The sequence below is a fragment of the Hesperophylax consimilis genome, chromosome 12 (genome assembly GCF_061612785.1).
Source record: "Hesperophylax consimilis isolate HC1 chromosome 12, BYU_Hcon_1.0, whole genome shotgun sequence".
NCBI classification, from domain to species: domain Eukaryota; kingdom Metazoa; phylum Arthropoda; class Insecta; order Trichoptera; family Limnephilidae; genus Hesperophylax; species Hesperophylax consimilis.
In genome coordinates this window covers 30,326,174-30,341,867 of record NC_142847.1, presented here as the reverse complement: position 1 = coordinate 30,341,867, position 15,694 = coordinate 30,326,174, and positions in this window count along the sequence as shown.

Genomic DNA, 15,694 nt, shown 5'->3' with positions numbered 1-15,694 from the left:
GTAAGGTTTCTTTATGTATTTTGTTAATATGAGTGCTCGTTATTTATGAACAGATTAATACAGTCATTATACCACTGATATCAGAAGAGATAGACTTGCCCTAACATGAAATTCGGGTATCATTTCGATGAGCTGGAGACAAACCACGTGACCATATTTTTGGCACCGTGTGAATAATCTACGACATCGGCCGTACGTTGAAGAACACACATTAAAATAATCAGAGCCTGCGCAAAAAAGTAAAGTTCACTTAAGCAAGACAACGGATTACAGCGCAGTCTATTGTGGTACTTTTCCTACGTATGATCTGAATGTTTGTTATTGAACGAATCGCCTGGCGCAGCGACATTAAAATTGAGTGCGGCGGGTAAAATATAACACATTTGTAAAAGTGTCTAAGTATATGACGTAATAAAATATTAAATTTTGGAAACAGGTCCGAACTTTTGTTTACCCGATTTACACGTAGTTAAGTTTTTTACGCAGTCATTTGCGCGCCACTGTCAAAAGAACTATTAATCCGTAAGCAGATTTTATTTTCGCGTACTAAAATGGTGATATTACAATGCGAGGTGCCTGTAAACCGTTAGATTCCTTTATTGACAAATCGCATGACATGGACACGCCCACGCCATTCCTCCTGCTCCGCGACACTTGGTTTGTTCTCCTCGCTCTTATGGGCAGCTCTGTCTATTCCTTACTCTGTGCATTATACCTATATTCCATTGGCTCCAAGCAGTTGGGACTTTTATTCGGTAGAGTAGAATAAATTGTAATGAATTAGCACCCGTGGAAGCCTAATTACCAATTAGCATGCTGAAATGAAAACTAACCTCGTATTTGCAAATGATTTTCTTTCATCATTCTCTTTATTACGTAAGATTCTGAGAATACAAGTATTCGTACTTTCAAATAGAACGAAGTTTGGTAAAAACAATATCTAATTGAAATATACATCATCTGCATTGATGTGAAATATTAATGATTGGTCTAAGCTGAATCAAATATACCAGTCTGGTAAGTATTGCCACCAGACTACTGCGTCATTCAAAGGTCTTTGCCAACCATTGAATGATCTTGGATATTATATACTAGCGCCGACTCGTGATTAAGTTTCGCGATATTATAATTGTAAGATTTGTAAAGTTTTTTAAAAATAGGATTTACAAAAACAAATATTGTCAATTTTAGAGACGATAAGCAATTAACCTTTCGAACGAACACGCCTAATAAACTTTAAAAACTTAGACATCTGCCAAAAAATTTAACAAAAGAAACACATATTTTAAGTATCGAATTATTGATCAATAAAATAAATTTGGTACTAGTAGTCGCCTGTCTGCATCGTTTCCATAATCAGTTTCAATTTTCAGTTGTAATATCTCATAGAGAATTTTATCTTTAAGTTCCAATTGAATAATAACATAAATAATATTAAAGACATCTATTTAAATTTGGAGTTTGTTTTAATAAATTAACCTACTTCTCGACATCCTATCGAGATGAAACTCGGCATTTCTCTGAAATTTAAATAAATCTCGGTACCATCCAATCAGGATTTCGCTTAAGTGACAGAGCGGTTCATTCATTTTAGTCAGTCCCCGGGGAGGAAAGTTCAAACCAACAAAAAAAAAATACACCTATTAATAATAATAGTATTATAGTTGTTTAGTAAAAAAAACTTTGTTTTTCATTATATAAGTCACAAGAAAGCGAAAGAGTACCGTCTATTGGATATTTTTGAATGTCGCAAGAATAATTTTGTCTGGCAAATACCATAAACCATTTATTACAAATGTTGTTGCAATTAATAATTATTATTGTTACACAGATAAGAATTAGTATTTCTTATTTATGAAGAATCTCTTCAAATTGATGGTAATCTGGTTAAAAACGGGATTGCAGGCCTTTAACGAATGAATTAACAGGTTTCCTGATAACACGTGTTCCGACGTCGTGATTATTTATACCTACGTAATTTAATTTAAGCCTGATAATTCATTCGTTAAGATCTGCAATCCTAGTTTTTTTAATAAATTAGCAGTACCTCCGCCGTCTTTAGTAATACAGGACGTGCTGTAAAAAATGAACAATGACAGTTGAAGAGACTATTTTCGGACTTTTGCACTGGGTTTAGCAGAGTGTAGTTGTAATCCCTGCTAGTAACCTACTATACTAACCATACTAACTATACTAACCATTCTAACTATACTAACCCAATGCAAAAGTTTGAAAACTGGTCACTGTCAACTGTCAGTTCATTTTCTACAGCACGGCCTGTATTAATAAAGGTGGCGGTGGTCATGCGATGTTCGAGGATATTTATAAAGTTTGACATAAACAGCACAAAGAAGGTTTAAAACTTAGCTTGCATTATTAATAATATAAAGGTATTATTGTCTATTTACGGTTGCGTTTTATAGTGAGCAAAGTCTTCAACTCTCAGTTCATTTCCTACACTACGGCTTGTAGTAATAAAGATGGCGGTGACAATACTCATTTTTCTCCGTGTAGATGAGTGTTGAAAAGAGAATAAACGCGTAAGTATTATTCAAAATCAATTTGCCAAATCAATCATATAAATATACATATCGATAATTTGTAACAAATATTGATATATAAAGAAATTGATGGAACAACCCCTATTCGTTATCTTAGCCAAGATAAGAATTATGGGTGTTTTGTTTTTCCCGAACAACGATTAGCTGTGGTTCTTGCGCTACGGGAAATGAACGTACATAATTCATCGTCTGGAAATAACGTTTTATTTGTTGATCTCATTTCCTCCTCCGCAATAACATTCGTAAATTAATCATCACAACACGAATCCTAATTCTATCTTTTCCATTAAATGTGCCAAGGTACGAACTATATATTTACAAGATATCGACGGTGAAAAGGAGAAAGCATTAATAAATATAACATCTTTTGAACAAAATACACATTCTCCTAAAATATTGTGTATTTGCAACTCGTTCTTCGCCAGTGAGAATCTCAACGTCGCTGGATATTACGTCAGCAATGTTTAGAGACTAGATTTGAACATCCCGGTACATCTATATTGGTGTCCGGACGGATCTATATTGGTGGTGTCAGAGACGTGTGGATTATTCCGCGTACCAATATTTATATCACACTAGCTGTACCCCACCACGCGCTGTTGTGGATCAATCTGTCTGAGCAGATAGAGAGACGATAGCGCGTGTTGCTTTTACGTATAACAGATTACTTTTTTTTAATATATATATACCCTGTATACAGGGTGTCCGGAAACTCGTAGTACAAGCGGGAAACTGGTGAATCTACATCACATTTGGAGTCGATTTTGTAGTATATTTTTTTTTTTATTTGAGCTTTCGTTATCGAGTAAATCGAGTTTGAAGTTGATTTTTTTTAATTTTTTTTTTTTTTTAATCAAATTCTTATAAATTATTACTGAAGATCAAAGAACCCAACTAATTAAAACTATTTGAAAGTAAAACAAATGAAGAAACTCGGATTTGAAGCATTATTTTGAAATCACCCTTCATTTAACCCGGTGTAATCATAAAATATTTCTGCTCTGCAGGGTTAAAACATCTGTTATTCAACCCTAAACACCAGAAAAAACTTTAACCCTAAAATAGCCGAAAAATATTTTTTTTTGGTTTTTTTTTTTTTTTGAAAATGCTCAAATCAAAAAACTTTATTTTTTTTGGGTTCCCCATGTGGTGTAGATTCTCCAGTTTCCCGCTTGTACTACGAGTTTCCGGACACCGTGTATATATATTCTCTATTTACATTTATAGAGATTTACTCTTTCTTATTAATACTGCTTATGTTTTACGCATGCTTAGTTTATCAATATCTACTACTTTTGTTTAAACTATTTTATGATATGTTATTATATTTAGATTTAGACGCTGGCATTTATGTGAATTTAAAGTCCCTACGAAATTCTTGTTTTATGTAACCATAGTGAAAACATTCTATGAAAACCTTTTAACAACTTTTTAGATTTTTGGTTTTATGATTCCAACAACAATATTTAAATTCCACAATAACCTCTTAGCAACTACCAATAATTCTTACTAGATCTTTGGTTTTATGACACTATGTACAGTACACTCCATGTTAATCTTTTAGCAATTACCAATATTTTTTTTCTTTATTTTAGATTTTTGGATTACCTTAAAACATTTTCCAATAATTTTATTTAAACATTGTATACTTGTGTTTCTATGATTATTTGCATGTATGAGTATACATATGTGATTGTATGTGTGTACGTATGTGTATGTGTGCGTATAAATGTTAATTAATAGGTATATATACGGATATATAAATATATGCGTACGTATGTATTATATGTGTATGTTTATGTGTAAGCATATATATGTACTCGCCTCAGAACAGAAATCTTCTAGTGAGGCGGGTTACTTATTTGTTTGTATATGATAATGTTATTTCAATAAACGCCCGGGTTGCCGGAAATATAAAATATATATAAAAAAACACGCGCGTTTTCGAATGCAACGTTGGGTCAAAATGTCAAAACAATCGGTGAAGAATTTTCGTAGATTCACGATTTTCAAAAAATGAACTTTAAAATTTTTATTTATCACACATAATTATTTAAATTATTTATTACACTTCCAAAATGTATTACAAATGGACGAAATGAAACATGAAGGATATTAAACATAATCAATTACATCTACTGGAATCACAGACGTCATTGAAACATTAATTAATATGGAAGAACACTGGGTAAAATGTCAGCACTACTGTATCATACCAAAGTGCAAAAATACATCCGTGGCCGCATCTCCACAATTCATCAGTGTTCCGAAAACAGCATTACCACGGAAAATAATTGTGTGAGGCCATCAAACAAACTGATGAGAAAAATGCTCCTATCATCTAGGTCAACGGCATAGGGTAGCACAATGTTACTGTTAAAAATACTATATTAGGTACAGCATAGAGCTACAATTAGAGGCGCTACTGCGTACTAATATCTCATCGAAATTTGTTCCACTATTAGAACGCGATAAGGGATGCGCATAGACCGTATTCGGTAGTTTTAGTTACAGCGTTGGTAAAATTGTAGGTCAGTTGGAGGTAAAAAATCGGAACCTATTTTTTCGCATCATGTCTCATCTAAATACAATACATCGACCTTAATTCGACTTCTTATCTCATTCCGGTGCAGAGATATTGCGTTAAGTATTCCTCGGGCGTCCCCGATTTCATCTACCATCAAAATCACTCTTCAAACACTCCTGACACTAATAAAAACAAACTTTGAAATTTTCAGCGATATCGTTTGACTACTTTTCGAGTTTTGCGAGCACAAACATACGAGGCTGAATTTATATATATAAGACAAATTAAACCATGTGTTGCTCTGAAATACAAAGATTTATTTTTAATTTCACATTTAGTAAAACACTAATTAAATTATCGTAACGTTACAAACATTACCTGAAAAACAAATACAAAGAAACGACATTTAAAGTTTATTTGTAGATCTTTTTATACTAAACAAATTAAATATTTCAATCACTCAAATGTCAGCCACATAGTGAGTAAACAATAATGCTTTGTAATCAATGTAATCAATGACATTTGAAAAGCGCATAAAATAAATTCATAATTCAAACACAAAGGATTTCTAGGTAGGTTATTATTCCTTTAGACATAATATATTAAGATTTTCTAACATATAAATTATTATAGGCGCCTTAATGATATTTCTATTCCATCAACACTAAAACTACAACAATGAAATCTTTTAAATACACAAATTCAAAACGCAAAACCAGATGAAAATGTTATTCGTTATCCGTGACGTCAGAATCAACAAATTCAGTAGTACCAACCAAACATTGTGTTTTAATGTGATGGTGATTTATAAATTCTATGTATAACAAAATATAATAAAACTTATACATAAGTCTTACAAAACTGAGTATTATTCAGTTTGATTGTAAGGACTGTATATCGAAGTCAAAAATATAACGAATACAACTATGTACTCGTAGGTTCTGTTCTCCTTTACTTATTATTTCGTATTCCAAAGAATTAGTCTTTTGTACTTACACGATTTTTCATGAATTATGTCTACTGTCTCTACACAGTGTTTCCTCTGCTAGAAGGCTATGTTTTGTAGGGAAGAGATCAGGACAGATGTCCGGTCTTTCTTCCAAATCCCCACATATCCAATCTTCCAACTAATGCTTATCTTTTCACAACGTTAAATTCTTTATTTCTTGTTTTGTGGACGACTAAATCCCGCAAAGGAACTAATAAATACCCTAGTCGTGGTAACGATCGTACAAGATACAGGAAACAAGAGAATTTATGACAATATTAATAAGTTAGTCAAAGCCGTATTAAAGATTTCACGACAGTATTAATCAGTAAGTCAAAACTGCATTAAAGATTTAACGACAGTATTAATAAGAAAGTCAAAGCCGCATTAAGATTTCACGACATTATTAATAAGTAATTCAAAGCCGCATCAAAGATGTCATGCCAGTATTAATTAGTAAGTCAAAGCCCCATTAAAGATTGCATGTCAGTATTAATAAGTAAGTCAAAGCCGCATTCAAGATTTCATGTCAGTATTAATAAGTAAGTCAAAGCCGCATTGAAGATTTCATGTCAGTATTAATAAGTAAGTCAAAGCCGCATTAAAGATTTCAAACTTATTAAAAACATGGTATGTTTTAAATATATCTATTTGAATTACACGTTTGTTTTCTATAATGAATGCAAATCTTGGAAGTGGAAACTAACCCACTTCTCGACATCCGATTCAGCTGAAACTCGGCAGATATACTCGTTGTAGATGACAATTCATTATTTGGTCAGTTGGTGGCAATCACGCACACACGCGCGTAAATATATGCATTTCGCTAGATGGCATTACAGTAGTTAATATTCACAATAAATGTCGGTCGGGATTTGGCTCGGTTGGTGTAGACTTGTAGACTCTAGTTCCTGGGTAGGAAGGTTCAATCCACAGTCAAACCAAAAAAAAGTTTTAAAAGAAATTTGAAAATAGATGAATTATAGTAAAAATCATTGTTTCTAACGGGTTGATTTTTTTTTATTTACGCTTATAAAGCATTTTGTTTATTTATTTATGTTTTAATTTAATTTTTATGTACAACAGATAATTAAAATTATCCATTTAAATAACAAGATTTCTTAGTCTTATCATTTTGGAACACAGGTTTGCAAGTTTTAAGGGTATTAAACGGGTAATTTAACATATTCATTGTTATAGATATTTCATTCAATAGCAGTTTTAAGGGTATTAAACGGGTAATTTAACATATTCATTGTTATAGATATTTCATTCAATAGCAGTTTTAAGGGTATTAAACGGGTAATTTAACATATTCATTGTTATAGATATTTCATTCAATAGCAGTTTTAAGGGTATTAAACGGGTTAATTTAACATATTCATTGTTATAGATATTTCATTCAATAGCAGTTTTATGGGTATTAAACGGGTAATTTAACATATTCATTGTTATAGATATTTCATTCAAAAGCAGTTTTAAGGGTATAAAACGGGTAATTTAACATATTCATTGTTATGGATATTTCATTCAATAGCAGTTTTATGGGTATTAAACGGGTAATTTAACATATTGATTGTTATAGATATTTCATTCAATAGCAGTTTTAAGGGTATTAAACGGGTAATTTAACATACTCATTGTTATAGATATTTCATTCAATAGCATCATTCTCCTTGTCACACTGTGCTGCACTACAATAGAACATCAACAACAATATACCTATACACATTTGTTCAAACCAACAAAGTAATTAAAAACATTTTTAAAATAGGTACACATCTTTTTTAGTTATATTTATGAACCAGCTCTATAAAACGTCTTTGTTGCCAGTATACTTGTTGTTACATCTGTGAAACATTGTGGACACAACAATTTTGTGAATCATCCAAAACGATAAATTGTTGAAAAATTGGAAACATTTAAAATGACACGAGAAAGACATTGATGCCTAAAAGATGATTTTTCACATCTTTGCGCTGAATTTTATGAAAAAAAAATCTGATAAAAAAGTAAGAGAATTGAATTTTTGTTAATACGGTGGGTAACACTGCTAAAGACATAATTCGGTGTTAAACCTGTGCCACAAAAAGGATGTTTTTTTTTTATTTTATGCTTTGTTAAGATATACTAGCACAGTACACGATTCCTAGGGCGCATTCAACCAATTGAAATTATCGCTTGATCGATTATTTTCATCCAAGGAGAGTATCTTTTACCAGATTTTTCTTTTTTTTCGTAGGAAGCAATCACTTTGTGGTTAGACATTATATATTAAATCAAATAAAACACTTTGTTTATTAACCACGACTTTTTTATTATTACATCTACCGGTTTCGCTACATTCGAGCTTCATCAGGATGTGAAATATAACTTATATTATAGATGAAGATGAAGCTCGAATGTAGCGAAACCGTTAGATGTAATAATAAAAAGTCGTGGTTAATAAACAAAGTGTTTTATTTGATTTAATAGTTTTTTTTAAGCCATTGAAGATATAAGCCGATGAAAGTATATGGATAAATACATTATTTCATTGATACATTCTACAAATACCGATAACGCATACTACGTTTGGTCAACGAAACTTTAAATACTTTGCGACAAGACTCTACAACATTCTTCCACACAACATAAAACAATGTGATTCACTTAAAAATTTCAAATACAATGTAACTTGGATCAAAAATAAAAATTGGACCTTTACCGGTGCATTCAACCAAATTCGCAGTTATTGAAGTCAACACATTATTGAGCGAATACATCTTAACACATGTATAGGTATGTTGTACTACTTGAAAATTTTTGCCTCAACACAGGCTAGCCTAGTGAGGCGGTATTTTAGGAACCTCAACTAACTGTACTTTTATTTTCTTTTTATCTTCATCATATTATTTTTGTATTTTTCTGTTAATGTTATAAGCTTTTAAAAAAAGTAACAAATAATTATACAATATACATCCAAGAGTAAATCGGGAACATCAGTTATCTTTAAAATGGGTATAGATCACACGTCAAGGGATTATCTGATTTAATTAACAACCCCAATATATAATTATGACCTTTAAAGTGTTAACCCCAGCACACCGGAATAAGAAAAGATCAAAATGAATCGGGGACAGGAAAAAATAAAAGGATTTTCATTCGTCATCTTTTTTGTGTTTCATTTGTTTTCTCGGCGGGGTGTAGCCGGGTGTAGCTAGTGGAGTGGGGGTCAGGGGTGTAGCGGGTGACGGGCCCATTATTCAGGGCAGACAGGGGTGGAGCTGATGACACCGGAAATAAAAGAACTGACTGACCGGAAGCCGGCACGGACATCTCTCGGCAAACAATGAGACAAGAAACCGGGGTTTTTTGCGGCAAGGTAGAAAAGGTACCAACCTCACAATGGTTGCAAATTAAAGCCGCGTTTTTACAGAAGCTTTTTTTCGTTTTTCGTAGAAAAGCACTTATCGTGCTGACATTGTTGACATTGCTGTTTTGACATTATATATTATGAAAAAAAATTCTTTGTATAAACATATAAACAACTGCCGATTAAATAATATCATGGTTTACCAACCGGTTTCGTTTCATCGTAAGCTCTTCAAGGCAATATATCATAAACAGTCATATTTATGTAAATCAACATAAAGCTATATTTAGTACAGGTCCTACATCCTAGATACTGTTGAAGAATAACGCGGTTAATGGGATCAGAAAACATCAATTTTCCTTCAGGGCTTAAGTCATTTTCGGGAATGCTATGTGGAGAGTTTTTGTAGAAAGCAAAGAGGGAACATGCATATTGCAGAGACCCATGTTGTAAGAGGTAGGAAACATTTTCACATGCAAACTTTTGAACATTAGAACGACTCGTAGAAACGACGTGTTCTCGTGTGATCAATATCAATGATGTACAAATTTTGAGCGCGTTTTTGGCGTGTTTGGCGTCATTGGCATGTACTATAAACCGGTACCATTGACGCTAGTTCCTCGAAGCATCTTCCATTTAAGTACGGGTAGAACAAGTACAGCATTCCAAACATAACCTAATGCTTGTGCTCTAAAGATTCGAAAGTAAATGTTTATTTTTTTATAATTTATATATTTCCATCTTAGCGTTAGTAACACGAGTAAGAAAGGAATTAAGCTTGATAAGGTTGAAAATGTAGAGCGGATCAACGGAAAAAGGTACATTTGTACTAGGATAATACAAACAGATACAAAAAATAAATCGGGGACCTCTCGGGAAGACATGGTCCGATCACGCAAAATGATTACCTATATATCCGCGAGTGTGTATGTGATTGCCACCAAAAGTTAATAGAATGCATTGTCATCTAAAACGTCTGTTAAGTTTCACCTTGATCGAATGTCGAGAAGTGGGTTGATTTTCGCTTCTAAAATTCGCATCAATTCATTCCAGAAAACAAAAGTGTAATTAAAATATTTTTAAGTAATTGTTACAAAATGAATTTTCCATTTATAGAAATGCGGAAATAAATCGAAAAACCTCCCACTGGGTGGAAATGACGTGATAGTATAATATAGATCATAAAATTATTTAATAATATCCACTTTACTATTGCCACTAATCTTCTAATAAATTTAATATCAATAGTAAGGGAGGATTACATGACAACAGCAAAATTATACAATGTGCAGTGTTTTAATATTGTCTCCTCTGCGTGCAAAATTTTATCTTCTCCAAGCTTAAGCTTTCCCATAAAATTGTGTTTATTTGAAGAGACTTGCGAAGTTAATATGTTTTCTGCATCTGTTTGTACATAATTTGATAGAGTCTGTGAGGTCATATTTGTACAGCTTCTTTGAGGTGTATTTTCACAAAAACAGCGCTATACAGATAATCATTTTTTTTCTCTTTTCCGATTTTATGTCCGGGTTAAATCTTCCCCATAGGAAAAACTAAACCCTTCCACACACTTTTCCACAAATGATCATCTAGTAAATCAACATTATGCAAGAACAACACGTCAACCCACCAGAGATCAAATGGGAAAATAATTCGTAATAGTCTCCAGATATTTTCATATCAGAGGGTTCGGCTCGGTAGAACTCCTAACAGGGCCTAAAAATCCTACTGATCTCTCAACATAAATATTTCAAAAATCTTTCGTTATCGTACATGTATTTAAAATGACTGATTTTTGCATTTTTATATATAAATTTTTTGATAGATTTAATACGCCTAAATTTTTAATGAGAGAGCTAGGTATAATGCCAGTAGCCGAAATAACGAATGGTTAATATGATTATTATTGTGTACAATAAAATAATTATAAGAAATAGTTTGGTAGTTATTCATATTTAACAAGTGAGGAAAAAATATAAATTGCAAAATATTGTATTTTTATTTACATTTCACAGTCTACCTGCCAAGAGAATTAGTAGAGAGAACAATGGAATAGGCAATTGTTTGCTACGGAATAGGGGGCTGGGGGTGGAAAGAGAAGCATTGAGTGGGGGCGGACTGAGGGGAAGGGGGTGGTATGAAAAGATGTCACTTTTGGGTCTTGGTCAGGAAATGGGACGGAACAACCTCCCTTAGTACTTAATACATACATACGTGAATTGTGAATTTATACGAGTGTAAGTAACGAGAGTCTCGGTAAAAAAACCTTTAAATACAATACAAAATACAAAAAAAAATTGAAACAGATAATGAAATATTATGAAAATACACTTAACGTCATGTGCGCGGACAAAATAAAATAATGAAGTTGAAAGAGGGGAAATATGTTATAAAGGATAAAGTTTCAAAGTGTACAACGACAACATAATTCACAGCTTACGGATATTTAATATTATTACGACCCCTTACAGTTTCTAAACAACAATTTAAAATAGTTAAGCGCCATGAAACTATGAATATCGGTTGCAGAAACCACTACGGACAAGAATGCATTACAAAAGTTATGTGGGAGTTTAAACTGTTACAAACTGCCCCATTATTCAAAATATTACTAAATTTTACATATATGAAAACCATAAAACTACAAGCGAAGCACGAAGTCACTGGGTTAAATTACAGAAATAAAAATCGTAAAACTACAAGCGAAGCACGAACTCATTCAGTAAATTATAGAAATGAATATCGTAAAACTACAAGCGAAGCACGAATTCATTGAGTAAATTATAGAAATGAATATCGTAAAACTACAAGCGAAGCAGGAACTCACTGGGTTAAATTACAGAAATGAAAATCGTAAAACTACAAGTAAAGCACGAACTCATTGAGTAAATTATAGAAATGCATATCGTAAAACTACAAGCGAAGCACGAACTCATTGAGTAAATTATAGAAATGAAAATCGTAAAACTACAAGTAAAGCACGAACTCATTGAGTAAATTATAGAAATAAATATCGTAAAACTACAAGCAAAGCAGGAACTCACCGGGTTAAATTACAGAAATGAAAACCGTAAAACTACAAGTAAAGCACGAACTCATTGAGTAAATTATAGAAATAAATATCGTAAAACTACAAGTGAAGCAAGAACTCACTGGGTTAAATTACAGAAATGAAAACCGTAAAACTACAAGTAAAGCACGATTTCTCTGAGTAAATTACGAAAATGGAAACCATCAAACTACAAGCAAAGCACAAACTCAATGGGTAAAATTACAGAAATGAAAACCGTAAAACTACAAGCAAAATTCTAACTTGGGTAAAATTACAGAAGACCGTAAAACTACAGGCAAAGTTACAAAAATTAAAAGTGGGCAAAATTACAAAAAATAGAAGAAGTGTTAGGTTAGGTTAGTATAGGTTGCATTTCCAAATTGTTTTTAAGCCAAAATTTGGAGAATGGCTAGTAAAATAATATATGAACAGAAGCCAACTAGGATAAGACACATCAGAGAGTGTTCTTATATTATGAAAAAAAGCTATAGATATAATTTTTTTAACGAGAGAATATGAAAAAGAAACGTTTTTAATTAAAAAAGTGAATAATTTGATTTTATGATTCAAACTGAAATTACGATTTTCTGCAACTCCGAATAAAAATGTCGTATATAGAGCTATCTTCACCGAGTCACCCGATACACAAAGAGTAATGCGTACGTATGTTATGTTTATGTACCTATAAGTTTGTGTATAAAGATGAAGGGACTACATTACGGAATACATTGAAAAAGTAGAACCGAAAAGAAGGAAAAAGTAAAGGAAAACTGAAACGGCAGTAGGAAAAGGTTGTAATCAATTCGACGTTCCCAAAACTTGATGGGGCCTTGTAAAATGGTGAGGGCATATCTCACAGGAAACTTTACAAGATCAAATGTCACGATCCAAATGTTAAGCGCTTTGTTCTCTCTGGTTGCGTATCAAATGTACACGTGCTAATAAAATAAACTTGATTGTATTCGTCTGACTGGTAATTGAACAATATCCTCATTTCTAATCGATTATTGTTGCTTTAGAGAGAGCTGATTTAAATCATAAAAATAATACGATTATTGTATCAAGCCAGGACCTAATAAACGTTGTCCAAACTAATACAACTATTGTATCAAGCCAGGACGTAATGCATGTTGTCCAAATTAATAAAACTATTGAATCAAGCATGGACCTAATAAACGTTGTCCAAATTAATAAATTATTGTATCAAGCAAGGACGTAATACACGTTTTCCAAATTAATACAGCTATCGTATTAAGCCAGGACGTAATACACGTTGTCCAAATGAATGCAACTAGTGTATAAAGTCAGGACGTAATACACGTTGTCTAAATTAATACAGCTATCGTATTAAGCCAGGACGTAATACACGTTATCCAAATGAATGCAACTAGTGTATAAATTGAGGACGTAATACACGTTGTCTAAATTAATACAGCTATCGTATTGAGCCAGGACGTAATACACGTTGTCCAAATGAATGCACGTAGTGCATTAAGTCAGGACGTAATACACGTTGTCTAAATTAATACAGCTATCGTATTAAGCCAGGACGTAATACACGTTATCCAAATGAATGCAACTAGTGTATAAATTGAGGACGTAATACACGTTGTCTAAATTAATACAGCTATCGTATTGAGCCAGGACGTAATACACGTTGTCCAAATGAATGCACGTAGTGCATTAAGTCAGGACGTAATACACATTGTCTAAATTAATACAGCTATCGTATTAATCCAGGACGTAATACACGTTTTCCAAATGAATGCAACTAGTGTATAAAGTCAGGACGTAATACACGTTGTCTAAATGTGTAGCCTCACAACTCAATACAATTTAAGACACCTTTTAAAAGTAATAAAAAGTCAAGAAAAGTGATGAAAGAAAAACTATGTTAAATAGGTTACGTAAGTTAGGTTTACAGGTAAGTTTTTTTCAGATCGCTTTTAATGACTATATCATGTTTTAAAGTTCTGTTGAATTGTCATTCTGTCGAGTTATCATAAAACCGTCCAAATTATCATTAATCTAGACATCGGATTATATACGAACTTTCAAAATATAAATGTATGCAATAATCAAAGCCCAAATATGAACTAACGATACTAAGAAAACAAAATTAAACGATAAAAACGAGTCAAAAAAGGGAGTCTTTTAAAATTAACAACAAAAAAAACTAAAATTTCAAAAGTGGTTCTAAAAATAACCCAATAAGGCAAACATATTCAACATTTAGAATTTAAACAGCAATACATAGAAGAATAAATGGCTGATGCACGCATTATTGACGAAAAAAATAATAAAATATGCACTTATCACCAAAAACACTCAAATGTGCACAAACGACCAAAAAGACTAAAAACATCTCTTTTTGGTCGTTAGCATTAGGAAAAATTTTCAACATCTTCGTCGCAAAAAATTTAAATATTAAAGACAAAGTAATAGCCAAATCTCCAACCTCTTGAGTGCGGAAATCTATTGTGGTCTGCTCATAATTCCCCGTACCTTCCTTCACCGAGCTTTTATTAAACTCGTACACAAAAGTGCTAAGAATATATTTTTTTCAAAGTGAAAGCGTAACCTCCCTTACCAGGGATGGACTAAAAAAAACGGTACAAATTTGTGGTTTTAGATCAACATATGAAAAATGTTAATTTTTTTGTATATTTTGTTTGATATAACATACCACGGTAACTAGCGCTTCCCAACCTTACCTCCTATTTCTTTTTCCTCTACAATCCGTTGAACCTCACAACAAGACAGCCACTCTGGATCCTAAAAGTTTGTACTTGTGTGCGGTGTTCACGTATAAAACTTACAAATTAACAAACCAAACAAAAGAGTAAAACTTGTTATTTTAGGACTTTAAATTAATTGGGGTTTTTTAACTGTTCTCCTGGAGGTCTAGCACGGGCGATCTATAAAGCCCTATGTCAATACAATATTTTCGAAATCCGTCATATATGGTCAGTTAGCGATATTTGCGAGCACGGTCAGAATATGATTCGGACGGTCGGTAGACAAAAAGCGTTGCCTCCGAAGTGTCAGACAAGTTCTCTACATGCACAACTATCTGGAAAAAATCGTTCATTATGCAAAATAACTGGCTTATTAATGAATGGGGATAAATTAACTAAGCTCTTATAACTGAAACAAATCGTATAAACGATCGATAGATTTCATATTAATTCATCTAAGACGCGTTCAACTG